The sequence below is a fragment of the Apostichopus japonicus genome, chromosome 6 (assembly GCF_037975245.1).
Source record: "Apostichopus japonicus isolate 1M-3 chromosome 6, ASM3797524v1, whole genome shotgun sequence".
Lineage (NCBI taxonomy): Eukaryota > Metazoa > Echinodermata > Holothuroidea > Aspidochirotida > Stichopodidae > Apostichopus > Apostichopus japonicus.
In genome coordinates this window covers 13,349,643-13,361,656 of record NC_092566.1, presented here as the reverse complement: position 1 = coordinate 13,361,656, position 12,014 = coordinate 13,349,643, and the positions used below count along the sequence as shown (strand labels likewise).

Sequence of the window (12,014 nt, the reverse complement as noted above, 5' to 3'; positions counted from 1 at the left end):
ATAAACGATTAATGCCGTTTGTTTATTAATATAGCATTTTGTTTGTCATAGACAGTTAGGTATCTGTATGAATTGATTTGAGATATAAACATTTTAATACTTGCGGATATTTTTAAGGAGGGAGCACAGATTTGGATTGATTTTGTTAGCTACTTTGATTTTACAGGGGTGGGTGGGGTGGGACATAATTAATGCCTCCTTGCCTCCACTCCACCACTCCGGACGCCCATGTATATACAGGACGATTCTAAGAGTATGGTGACAATTCAGTTGCCTATATCTTTAAAAATGACTGGATTCGTGATATATAGCCTCTACGTAATATATTTGTCAAAGACGGTATTATTAAAATACAAGTCTAAAAGTCCCAACACACGCATTGCGTTCGTTACCAGTTACAACCCCCTCATCAAGTCTTTCATTCGCTCCATCAAACAGGAATTTGCTGTATTTCAAGATGATCAGTCTGTAGGAGAATCGTTGAAGGTACCCCCCATGCTAGCATTTCGTCAACCCCCTAACCTTAAATTTCTTCTCACTTCCTCCAGACTCCCCCGCTCAGTTTCCACCTCCGCAGGCAATTTTCCTTGCGGTAAACCTAGATGCCAAATATGCCCCCATATTACCCCAGGCACCGTGGTCAAGATTCCCAATGTTGACTTTAGTCTAAGACCCCCTTCCCTCTCTTGTGATTCTATTAATGTTATTTACATTTTCTATTGTGTACTTTGCAATGAGGGCAATTATGTAGGTGAAACAGGTTCCCGATTCCGCTTACGTTTTAATAATCACAAAAAAATCTATTCGTGATAATTTTGCAGGATTCCCAGTTTCCAAACATTTCAATCTTCATAGTCATTCTCTAAAAAACCTAAAATGTATTTTAATTGCCTCGGACTTCAAAACAACTGCTGAACGTAAACGTAAAGAAATCGATTGGATCTTTCGTATTAAGTCTCACATCACCGGCCTCAAGAGAGACTTGGGACCCCTTAACAACTATCAGTTCTACAAGCATATGTAATCCGTTCTTTGCTCCTTAATCCGCTTCCTGTATAGTCATGGTTTCTTTGGTTTTAATTCCATCATTGCAACTTACACTTATCTATAGCGTCATACTTTCATTGTGTCACATTTTGTACTTCTCATTCGACTGCCAAGTATTGCTGACGAAGGTTCCAGGGGGACCGAAAATTCCAATATATTTTCTAAAACTTACTCCTTATTTGTCAATTATGAGTCATATCTTTTTTCTCTGGTTTTCTCTAATAATATTTTCTGCCCGTCTGTTGCAGATAAGCGAGAGTGCTCGACTGACTGGTCAGGAGCGTAGGTAGAGTTGGTTGGCGTCTATCTTGGCGCAGAGTGCTCTATGTCCATTGGACAGAGCGGAAAATATGTTGATACTAGTTGAGACTAGTGGAACACTAGTAGTTGTAACTCAGTCGGGCACTCTCGCCTATCTGCAATAGACGGAACAATGGAACAGCCGAACCAAGTCAGCTTTAACTACTCCATGAAGAATATACCTATACCAACTGCCAACACCTACAAGAAGAAACTCATCGAAAAAGTCGAAAACGTCATCAAACGTATGAGATGGAAAGCTTCCTTCTTCCTAAAAACATGCAATAACAACGAGGAAGACGACGAGGAGGATGACGAGCACCACCCAGCACATACGAAGAATTTCGGATTCAAAAGCAAGAAGTGCCCACCGCAGATCGAAGAACTGAAGCTGTTTGAGGACGACTTGCTCCGTATGATCGAGAACGTGAAGTTCAAAAAAGTCATCAACCAATTCCAAGACAAACTCAGAAAAGACGTCAGCAGGATCAAGAAATCTACCAAACTGCTCATCCCGGCCGACAAAACCAGAAACTAGTACGAGATAGACACCCAACTACACGAAAAACTCCTCAGGCAACACATAACAAAGAACTACCAGACGACCTCCATTGCACCTGTCAACAGAATCAACGCCGAAGCCAGAACCATCGCCGAAAAACTAGGGATCGACAACCGCATGGAATCGATGGCCACCAAGCAAGCCTTCATCACCCTGAAAGACCACAAGGACAACTTTGTGAACAACCTACCATGCAGGCTCATCAACCCGGCAAAGAGCGAAACAGGTCTCATCAGCAAGGCCATCCTAGACAGAATAAACAACGCCATAAGAATCGCCACGAAAGTGAACCAATGGAGAAACACGTCATTTATAGATAGGCTCAAATTAAGTAGAGATATTTCTGTGAGAGTGTATGTAAAATGTTTTCGTGTTAGTGTGAATCTGTGTGACCAGAATTTGACATTTTTCCCAACCTTGAGACAATAAGTAATGGAATGCTGATGTAAAGAAAACGTGTGGCTTTCAAAAAGCTTTAACCAGTTAAGAACATCAGTATGATTTTGCTATGCAGCAGTTTCTTCAATATGTGGCCAGTTTTCTAACCGTGTTAAACTAAGCAAGCAGGGGCGGCGATCTGTTTCAAATATTGGGGGGGGGACATTTGCTTGGATGCAGGTGAATTACTATCTAAGCGGAGCGCCACCATTAGTTGGCGCGCAGCGTACAAGAAAATTTCTGGTTTTGATAGCCCCCCAGATCACCGGAAATGGCACTTCTCGGGCTTGAAAACGACCAACCAGATGTACACTTTGCCTGAGAACCAAGTTTTTCCTAATAGTTTTTTTTTCATTCATAACCTTTTTTCAAGATTGTCACCAGTCACATATCATGTTCGACCTCATTGCAGCTCCTGTGGATCATTGCTTTTGTAGGTAATTCTACGTAACGCCCCACAATACCCGTCAGCCCCACTTTTCAAGGTTTTAAGCCCATTATTTGTTCAGAATTTGAATAATAAATTCACTTCAAAACATACACATAATGTTGCACAAAATTTCATCTATGGACAATATAAAAAATATAAAAAAAAAACCTCAGCCCCTACTAGACCTGTCGAAATTGCACGAGTAGAGGGAAGTATGATGAAAAATGTTGGTCAAGGAATTTTCGAAAATTCAGACACAGTTAAATTATTGGTGTACAAATATTAAAACTTCTTATAACGGCTACTTTAAAACTTCGATATCATAGAAAATACCACAAAAATATGCTCGAGGGGGAGGGCGGTCTCCACCCTTCACCCCCCTTCCTTGGCTACGCACCTGCGTTAAGAAATCTTGTAGGAAACAGGCCAAATGGAAACCCAGTGAACCCATTTTGATGTAGATCATATATATATATGATTGTACGTACTTACACTCATACACAAGATGCAAACCAAATTTCATTACGGATGCAGTCCGTCTAGCTATTCATTTCGAGAAAAAAAGTAAAAACTACTTTCGGTCATATATAGTAACAAATTGTGACACGGTTAGACAGGCGCCTTGCGAGGAATTTGCCAAGGGAGGGGCAAAGCTTGTACCCAGACTTTCTAATTGTAGCGCCACCATAAGTTGGCGCGAAGCGCGAAAGAAAATTTTCGCCGAAAATGCCTCCCAGATCGCTGGAAATGGCACTTCCCAGGCCTTGTAAGTTGCATCTAAGCATTTTCTATTTTGAAATTACTAGTGATATCATAAAAAAATACAAAACATATGCTTATTAAAAACTATGCCACCAAATATTGGGGGGGGGATATTAGATACTATATCCCCCCACCTAAAATATTGGGGGGGGGACATGTCCCCCCCGTCCCCCCCATGATCGCCGCCCATGTAAGCAAGCTAGTACCACAGTTCTCTATTCATCTGTATATCTTTCATAAAATACTTTAGGATAATTATGAGACTGCCTCGTCAAATTTTAGAAAGTTTTAGTGCGTTTTATATAAAAGAGTAACAAATAATTGTATGCTATTGTTCCTCCCCTGAGTACTTGCTAAGTTTGGCCTAGTTATTTTTTTTTTATATGCCAGTTTTAAAAGGTTGTTGTCATCCTTTTATGGATGTCTTAATATTTCTCTCCTTCTTTATGTTTATATTGCTTTGATACTCATTTTAGTCATATCTCCGAGGAAGTACTGAACACTCTCTTCCTCGTTGTCTATCATATCTTTATAATGATCAAAAGATAAGTTTGGATTGATCCTTATAAGAACAAGAGCCCAAGGGCACTGTGGTTCCTTGCTTGGGGTATATGACAATACACATAATATTATCAAGCAAGATTGGGCTGAAATAGTCCAAGTAATTGTGGTCCTACATGTTCCCATAAAGTAGCCAACACTTTTTTGATCACAAAATGTGATCGGATTTTTTATCAAAAGGCACTTTTGAGATCTAAATATGGCGTCGAAAATGTAAGAAATATAAGAGACCTACAAGCGTGTCAACAGATATGATAACAATGGTGACCTCAGATGACATGACCTTTAAGTTTCAAAATGTTCCACCACCCCATTCACAACTTGTCCCAAAATATCAACCATTTCACACCTTGGCATTGAGATTTAATTGCATTAAATGTCAAAAAATTAACTTTGAACTTGTATGTAACTTCACACATGAAGGTCAACCGGAGGTCAACCAATTGACATTTTTGATCGGTGAGACCTAAATAGAGCATGACTGTAAAAATTCAAACATTTTTTCTTTGCCCATTTTCTCCCCCCATAATACTACTTTTTTAACATTAGCTGACCTTTGGTGACGTTGGATCACATGACCGTTAAGTTTGAAAATATTCCCCTATACCATTTGCAACTTGTCCAAAAAAATCAACCTTGTCACACCTTGGCACTGGGAGTTATTGCATTAAATGTGTGAAAATTAACTTTGACCTCAAATAACTTCGCACACAAAGGTCAAATGGGGGTCAACCCATTGACATTTATGATCAGAAGGTACCTTTAACATCTGAAAATAGCATCGAAACTTTAAAAATCCACAAAACACAAAAAGGTCAACAGAGGTCAAATTGAGGTCAAGGGTCACCCAGATGCGGGTCGACAATTGGATTACATTGAAGCAACTCCCAACCCTAACGGACAATTTGTTCTCAAGTTGTCGCAAAAATACTAGTTTTTTATCATTAATTGACCTTTGGTGACCTTGTATCACATGACCGTTAAGTTTGAAAATATTCCCCTATACCATTTGCAACTACTCCAAAAATATCAACCTTGTAACACCTTGGAACTGGGAGTTATTGCAATAAATGTCTAAAAATTAACTTTGACCTCATATAACTTCGCACACGAAGGTCACACGGGGGTCAACCCATGGACATTTATGATCAGAAGGTACCTTTAACATCTGAAAATAGCATCGAAACTGTAAAATTCCACAAAACACTAAAAGGGTCACCAGAGGTCAAATTGAGGTCAAGGGTCACCCAGATGCGGGTCGACAATTGGATTACATTGAAGCAACTCCCAACCCTAACGGACAATTTGTTGTCAAGTTATCGCAAAAATACTACTTTTTTATCATTAATTGACCTTTGGTGACCTCGGATCACATGACCGTTAAGTTTGAAAATATTCCCCTATACCATTTGCAACTTGTCTCAAAATATTAACTGTGTAACACCTTGGCACTGGGAGTTATTACACTAAATGTCTGAAAATTAACTTTGACCTCATATAACTTAACATACAAAGGTCACCTTGGGTCAACTTATTGACATTTTTGATTGATGAGACCTAAATTAGAGCATCAAACTATAAAAATTCAAACATTTTTTTCTTTGCCCATTTTCTACCCCCAAAATACTAGTTTTTTGACATTAATTGACCTTTGGTGACATGGATCACATGACTGTTAAGTTTGAAAATATTCCCCTATACCATTTGCAACTTGTCCAAAAATATCAACCATGTCACACCTTGGAACTGGGAGTTGTTGCATTAAATGTCTGAAAATTAACTTTGACCTCGTATAACTTCGCACACGAAGGTCACACGGGTGTCAACCAATTGACATTTTTGATCAGAAGGTACCTTTGATATCCAAATCTAGCATCAAAACCAAACATTTTATTTTTTGCTCGTTTCCTCCCAAAATAAGCACATTTTTTCTAATGTGACCTTTGACCTTTTGACCTTGGTTTCAGATGTAGTTTAATCTCCTGATTCCAAAAAACAAAACGAAAAGTCTGTACAACCATCCTAACTCCGACCGAAAAACTTTGACCCCACGTAACTTCGCACATAAAGGTCACACAGGGTCAACCTATTGACATTTATGATCAGAAGGTACCTTTGACATCTGAAAATAGCATCGAAACTGTAAAAATCCCCAAAACACGAAAAGGTCACCAGAGGTCAAATTGAGGTCAAGGGTCACCCAGATGCGGGTCGACAATTAGATTACATTGAGGCAACTCCCAACCCTAACAGACATTTCGTTCTCAAGTTATTGCAAAAATACTAGTTTTTTATCATTAATTGACCTTTGGTGACCTCGGATCACATGACCGTTAAGTTTGAAAATGCTCCCCTAACCAGTTCACAACTTGTCCCAAAATATCAATCTTGCTGCACATTGGCACTGGGAGTTATTGCAGTTTTAATAATTTCGGTTTTTGGACCATAACTGACCTTTGGTGACCTTTGTGGGCACCAAAAACAATAGGGCACACCTTCTCCATATGGCGGATCTATAGTCCAAGTTTGGCCTCAATCCAACATTCCCTTATTGAGATAGAGCGTACCCAAGCAAGTGTCACAGACGCACACACACACATACACACACACACATACGCCAACCTGACTGCATAGGTTCCTTTTGCTAAAGCAAGGAACCAAAAAGTCGCCCAGGAAAGAACCTGGGCACGAAAACCAAACTACTGAACGACTGATCTACTTCTAACCCCAGTCCCCTTGCATCGGGATTGATTACCATAACCACACCTCGTGATTCAACACCTTGGAAGTTTTTTTTAATTCAGTGCGACCTTTAACCTCCCTGAATGCAGCGTATCTTTTTAACAGATCCATTGGGGGCCTTAAACAAACTACCAGATATGGCAAATGCCAAACATGTGGTACTTTGAATAGAAAAGAAGAGTTTCCATTAATTTGTTCTATTTGTTTTTTGGAAAGTCTTGTCTTGTGAACTGTTTACATTTCTAGAAATTGTTTTAGAAATGCAAATGTTTGGGATCTTCCATTAATTAACAGAAATTATATGTAAAGATTTGAACAAAAAATAATTTTTTGGATGATATTTTATATGTTTATTCCGCCCTTTTGCCTTATTGTGAGCTTTATTCTTTTTTATTTATTATTTGACATCCTTTTCAGTTTGACCAGTAGAAACAACTGTCAGATACCGTGAATTAACTTGGCGGTATGGTGTTCAGTCCTGTCTATACACGAATGTTATAGATAAAAAAAAAAATCAATATTATGTTTACAAACTATTAGTATTTAAATTATGAGGAAGATTTATTTATATTCAGTTCTTCCCTACCTGACAGAGTTATTTCTGCACAAATGTGACGTTTATCCACTGTTTATTTAAAAAAAAAATGTGTATCGTTTTGATTTTCCTTTCGTTGTAGAACAATGATCATCTATACTTGCTTTTCTTTAACTACCCTCATAATGAGTAAATACTTCAACAGCTAAAGGTTGCTTGTTATTTAGATCTATTTGTATCCAGTACTTGGTACCAGGATCATGCTTTAATCATGGAATATGAAAGAATGCATCAGAACCCAGTGACTTCGATCAAGATAAAAAAATGTATCCCAAATTTGTTATCCCAAATAGTCTATACATATCTTTAATCATACTCTTAAATAGTTTATAGTCTTTTCATTAAATCCAGTTTGAGTACTCCTTGCCTAGTCCAGGTTTTACAAGCAGCATATTTCAGTATAGTTTTTACTCCACGTAAGAAAGTATTACATGTGTAGTGGAGACCAATGCTTCCTTTTATACCTTGCTACTCGTATTCTTTACCAACAACCTCCTTTCTGTTATTTATGTTAGATTATATTTAATGTTTTATTCATGTTTCAACAAACATTTTGTTTACCACCGTCAAAGCAGTCAAATATAAACTTATTGATTTCCGTAATGATTACAACCATAATTCATAACTATTGTATCATTAATAGTGTTAAAATTAGGGTTCTGAGTTTCATATAATTATAAATCTTTGGTAAACTTTGTTTTTCCATTTTACAAATGTTTTCAAAAATATTTGCTTTTTTCATTGATCCCAGAATCAAAACTAAATAAAAGGGTTGAAAAAAATTAGTTAATGTTAGTAGTGTTTTCATTTGTTCTGTTTCCTTTCAAATATACCACTTTTGTACCTCCTTTTGTTCTTTGTACATTTTATCAATCCGGTCCATTTTTTGCTATTGAAGACGAAATTCCATGTCGTCATCATGATGTTAAATGCTGTCTGGCAGTAAATGACCTGTCAAGTAAGTGTCAGTTCATGATAATAATCCTGCCACACAACTGAAATACTCAGTATACTTACCTTTAATTAGGAACTTGCATGATCAGGGAAAGAAAACGGCAATTCTTCACTAGCACCATTACGTTGTTATTCATGGTTTCCGTTTATGTTAACATTAATTTCTTCATTCACACTCTGATTGGCCTGTTATCGTCTGCTGACCATGCATTAACTTTGCATTAATTAACCTATTGATAATGCATGGTAAACTCAATGGCAGATTAAAAAGTGAAAGTTCCCGATCCCCTGCTAAGGAAACGAATCAGACCAAGTATGGTGTGGCAACAAGACCATGGCTGTAAACACCCCTCGACAAAATTATGACCAAACTTTTCCGAGAAAGCTAGCTTGCAGCCTGAAGTATACTTACAACTGGGCGCGAACTAGTGAGTACAGGAAGTTCAAGAATGCATTTTATTATATTTTGGAATCTGACAAACTTGAAACACAATAATCAATAAATAAAGCTTAATTAAACATCATGCACGGTATTGTTTACATCCACCTTAGTGAGTAGATTCAATTTTCTTATTTTGTTTATGTGGTGGTCAAAGTTGTAAATCCTAGGACACATGATAACAAAACAAGTCCAAAAGTAAAACTTGGATGGTTGTTCAAAACTTTAAATTGTTGTGTTCAGTGTTACATTTAAACTTGTAATGTTCTCATCTGATCTGTGGCAATAAATCATTTGACATTTATAATTTTACATCACTACACTGCGGGGAGACACAGTGATGAATGCAAGCAAAAGTAAGATACTGAAAAGGAGATCAACCTGGACTTTATCTAAAGAGAAAAATCAGCTCCAGAGATGTTTCAAAGAATGATATCACAAATGTTATCAATTATTAGTGGTGTTGACATAAATATGGATGATATTTTTTAGCTTGGTGATTTTGGGTTTCGCCAACACATTGGATGCCGCAAACTCTACAAAAGATCAGATAGATGACGTATGTTGGAGAAACCAATACCACCCTCAAGAAGCGACTCTATGGTCACAGATCCACAGTCAACACCATGAAGAATGAGACCCCAGTTGGAGAACACTTTAACTTTCCCAACCATACCATTAACGACATGTCCCTACAGGGGATTGAATCCTTAGGTAAGCCGCCCTGACCTAGTACGCAATCAGCAGAGAAAGACTGTATATGCAACGCCTTTGCAAAATTCAACCTCTTGGGCTCAACATTCAGGAAGGACATGACTAACTTTTCTTCTAGTCCCCCCTCCATCTCCCTGCCCCAAACCCCCCCCCCCCCCATCGCCCCTCTTCTCATAGCTCTCTTCCACCCTTTTTGCCTCTACACCTTTCTGTCTTTGTCCTTCTTCAGTTTATTCCCTACCCCCTTCCCTTAATCCTCTCTTTGTCCCTCCACTGATTATCTCCTACCTCTCCTCTTCCCCTATTGGTTTCTTTCTTTCTTCTCTCCATCCCTTGTCTACTAAGCCCCTTACATCTATCTCTTTGTGTTCACCATGCTCATTAACCTGTCTGTATTCTGTGCGTGTTTTTGTCCCTTCTGTTACCTCTACTTGTCATTCAGCCTCTGAAGAAGATCCTGCTAGGATCGAAACGTCAGGCCAACTTACTTCTACACATTCTCTTACACAGGCTCTCTAGTGGATAAGCAGTTTGCTAAAGGAAACTAGTCTGGGACGTTAGTCTGTGTGTTACGTAATCAATTTGCCAAGCCTTGCAAAGGAAGCGAGCATGGAAAAGTCACTTGCACAGCTCAAATTTCCTGCGATCTACCGTGAGATGCAGGTAAACTGTTATGGCAGTGGTATTTAAGGCACTGAAGACTCGCCCCAAACCGCTTGCGGCTATCTGAAAAAGTTAACTTTCTGTTGCTTGCAAGTGACGTTTTGTTCGTGTCGCTACAAAATGCAGACCGTAATGACACGTGATACCTTAATTGTTATCTTTAGCTGGACCTGAGATGTCCATCGCTGTGTCGTTTGTATACTGTGCTGTGGGTATTGACCGCAGCTCTATGTACTAAATTTACACTAGTGTCTAATTACCGACGGTAGCAAGCTGTGTTTGTATTTTCTGGGATCGATGGTTGTGTGTAACACTTCTGTTACACCTCATTCGAAACTAGGTCAAATGACCGGCATTAGACGTTTCTTTTTGCGCGAGTCTTCACACCCTTTAAGGGTGCATTTTCATTGAAATGTATGATATTTGAACAGGATATATATATTATTTTCTCTTTGAGAATAAATATATTCTTGACATAGAAAAATATCATTTTTGTGTTAGAAACTATCATATTTACAGCATATTAACTCGAAGAGAATATATATTTTTGCACAGAAAACACATTTGTTATTAACAAAATATTTTCTGTATGCCTGGAGAAGATATAAATAAAAACTTTAAGGGAATACATATAAAGTAAACCATGTATCTATTTTGCACGTTTTTTTTGTTGTACCTAACATATTCCGTTTTCTCACACCATAGTAGTTAGCTTGTTTCAAGTTTAAGAGATAAAGACAACTGTGAGTGCTAATGACCTATATGTAGTTATAGAGCCATTTGACATAAACAAGCTAATGAGAGTGATACCTGGCACGAGGCCTCTCAATAAGCCATATGACGTGGCAGAATCAGCTGTAACAGGATGAATTGAGCATTATAGCTAGACGTACCTTATTGTGACTCTTCTCGAGTTATTAAGGCTATGTTTCATGCCGTAAGTTTAATGTTATATCAGTGCAGGCGCACATCAGGGGCGGCTTGCCTTCCAACCTTCCTTTGGTTCCTCTTCTAATGTTAAAAGGGTTGCTGGAGTAATGATGGATTATTTGTACAGTTTTCTGGTCATATTGGGTTGATTTTGGATTTACTTTAATAAGGTTATCCTTGGTTCACATTCAGCCATGGTGGACAGCATGTGACCTGGTTGTGAGTACGGTGGGTAGTACTGGCTCAGGGAATAACAACCTGCCACGTCAGAACAACTTGTATATAGTGTACGATATTTCATTTCTAGTGTCCAACCTGTATTCTTATTATTGTTTTGTAGGTATTCCCCATTGGGCACCACAACTGTTGCAGTTTACTTGCAGGTGTCCCTGCAAACCAAATCCGGAGGCTTCAAGTGGTCCAAAATAGAGCGGCTCGCATTATTGCAAGAGTGAGTCCTCATGATCACATCTCATCAGTTCTGGCGAATCTGCACTGGATTCCGTGTGACTACAGGGTTAGATTCTGAATCCTGACGTTTGTCTACGTGTGCCTTCACCAGTCGTCACCGGCCTACTTACGTGACCTCATCACTCAGTACCAACCGCGTCGCACACTTCGTTCATCATCTGACAAGTCTATTCTGGCGTCGAAACCTTCCAGCAAGAAAATTGGAAGCCATGCCTTCAGTCACACTGCTCCTGAACTGTGGGAACAAACTCCCGTCAAACATTTGGAATGCATGTTCTGTTTCTACCTTTAAGTCTTTGTTGAAAACGCATTACTTCAAGGAAGTCTATGGTTAATTGTTGTATAGTTTACTTGTTTGCTCAGCGCATTGAGCTTCGGGATATTGCGCTCTATAAGTACTGGTGTA

At 38.6% G+C, this 12,014-nt stretch overlaps 1 long non-coding RNA gene across 1 annotated transcript; it reads left to right on the top strand.

Annotated features, from left to right (window-relative positions):
- The first annotated feature begins 9,755 nt into the window (after positions 1 to 9,755).
- LOC139969041 (uncharacterized) lies at positions 9,756 to 11,849 on the top strand. Its single transcript, XR_011793640.1, has 2 exons — positions 9,756 to 10,207; positions 11,478 to 11,849. It is a non-coding gene; the product is annotated as an uncharacterized lncRNA (long non-coding RNA).
- Positions 11,850 to 12,014: the final 165 nt, after the last annotated feature.